Source organism: Alexandromys fortis, unplaced genomic scaffold (assembly GCF_014885135.2).
Source record: "Alexandromys fortis isolate MF-2015 unplaced genomic scaffold, M_Fortis_MF-2015_v1.1 scaffold_427, whole genome shotgun sequence".
Taxonomy (NCBI): Eukaryota; Metazoa; Chordata; class Mammalia; order Rodentia; family Cricetidae; genus Alexandromys; species Alexandromys fortis.
The window spans coordinates 74769-77202 of NW_026068298.1; the positions used below are offsets into that span (position 1 = coordinate 74769).

General features: G+C 37.3%; 1 pseudogene; it reads left to right on the forward strand.

The window, feature by feature from the left end:
• The first annotated feature begins 44 nt into the window (after positions 1 to 44).
• Positions 45 to 1007, forward strand: LOC126494975 (embigin-like; annotated as a pseudogene).
• The last annotated feature ends 1427 nt before the right edge of the window (positions 1008 to 2434 follow it).

The window sequence follows — 2434 nt, forward strand, 5'->3', positions numbered from 1 at the left end:
AAAAAAAAAAAAAAAAAAAAAAAAAAAAAAAAAAAAAAAAAAAAAACATTGCTTTGGAAAAGCCTTCTGACCTTGGTCTCTTATGCTAGTTCATGCCATATGGGGATTTGAACTCAGTGAATGTGACTTGGAGAAAGGATGATGAACTTCTGGAGAATATTGATGTTTTCAATACAACCAAAGTGGGAAACACCTTGTACAGTCAGTACAGGTTCATCATTTTTAATAGCTAGCAAATGGGAAATTATTCTTGCTTCTTTGATGGAGAAAAGAAGCTCTGAGGAACATTTAATATCAAAGTATCCAGCGTTCATGGGAAAAACAAGCCGTTGATCACTTACATGGGGGATTCTACTGTCCTGAAGTGTGAATGCCACGATGGTCATCCTTTAAATTAGACTTGGTACACGAGTAATGGAAGTGTACAGGTTCCTATTGATGTTCACAAGAATGATTAGTATGTTATAAATGGATCCTATGCTAATTAGACATGACTCAAGGTAAAGCATTTTTGGAGGAAGATGGAGGCTCCTACTTGTGCCAGGTTAGATGAGAGCAAAGAACACATTGAGCTGGTTGTGCTGAGCTTCATGGTGCCCCTCAAGCCGTTTCTTGCAATAATTGCAGAAGTTATTCTCTTAGTGGCTATCATTCTGCTTTGTGAAGTGTACACACAGAAAAAAAAAGAATGACCCAGATGATGGGAAAGAATTTGAACAAATTGAACAGTTGAAATCAGATGATAGCAAGGTATAGAAAACTATGCCCCCAGGCTCAGAAAAAATGAGTTGGTGGAACAGTGATCAAAGAGTATTCCGCCTTGAGAAGACATACAAAGGGTTTGTATTCCTGCTTCCTCTCAAGAACGTGTGAATTTTAGATTTTTAGAAGACAGAAAACTTCCTCAGCACCCACAGCGGTAGCTTTATAAACAATATAGGCCATCTCCTACCTAAAGATGTGTTTTCATTTTGTAATTGCTTTTCATTAAAGCAAGGTGAATTATTTCAGATGTGTTCTGCCTGTTGTAAGCTAGATAATAAATTTTATCCTGGTCTGGGAGATCTGGGGCACGGGACGGAAGCAGCAAAATCAGTGGCTAATCCAAAAGAAATATCACTAAAGATGTGTTTATTACCAAAGAATTATTAAAGAGAAAGCTTTTTCCTGTTGTCTTACAAGTGTTGCCCCCACTCATGCATGACTACCTACAGAAGTATTGATAACAGCTTTTCTGTGACGTGTATTCTGCCGTGGTATTGAAAGTCTTTTCCCTAGGAAATAGGAACTATACTTTCAATAATGGTGGCTACTCTGTAGGCTCTATGCTAAGGTATACTTTTGCTCAGTGAGTAATGGTGTCAACTAAGGGAGTACAAACCATCTATGCTAAGAAAAAGGGTTTCATAGTCTTCAGTAGGACATTTTCCTCATTCTTTGCTGCAGCATTTGGGCCTCATCTGTCTTCCTGGTGTTGATGTTTCAGGGTCCAGATCCATGTGGTCACAGTACGACACTGCTGCTTGCATGGCTTTTTGGCTCGTGGATCCTGTGGTCCTTGATTTGCTATCTGGTTTCTCGTGCCATCACTGTCCAAATGTACAAAAATGCGTTATTACTGCTTTCCGACAATAATTCCTTTGACTGATAAGCAGGAGCACTGTTTTTATGTTGCTGCAAATGCCTTAGACTTAACTTTCGAAATGGAAGGATTTCATTGCATACATGACTGCAATATTTTATATAAACTCAATAAAACCAAATCGATTCAACTTTGAATGGACATAGCCAGTTGTCACTGACTTTAAATTAAATAGATATATAGATAGATAGATAGATAGATAGATAGATAGATAGATAGATAGATAGATAGATAGATAGAGCAGTGCCTTGGGTAGTCGATTGGTTATCCCTGGTGTTGCCGGGTTTTTGTGACACACTGTTCCCTGAGAACAGAGTTAAGAACAAGGACAACAACTTGGGGTGGTATTAAAAAAAAAATCCATGGTTCTTGGGGATTGAAGGTTTAGAGGTTAGGTAGAAGAAATCCACTGATTTAGCATTGAAAATTCGAAGTGTATGCCTTGCACACTAGCTAAGAAAAGTATCAAATTCTGATAGGGAAAATTCTGTAATATCTCAGCTAATGTTTACCAATATCACTAGTGAGAATAGCACATATAAATATTATGGCAGCTGCTTCCTGTTCTGTTGATGCAACAAAGTTCAGTATTTTCAAATACATGTTAACTGTACGTGTAGATTTTATTTAATTAGAATGCACCTCTTGGTAGTAGATGTCCTGTTTTCTTCCTTAGTCTCATGAATGATACTTTTGTGTTGCTTTAATTCATGCTTAATTTGACAAGATCCTCTTGATGAGCTCATGGCAATCAATATAATTATTCTAAACATTTTGAATTCAGAGAGCAAG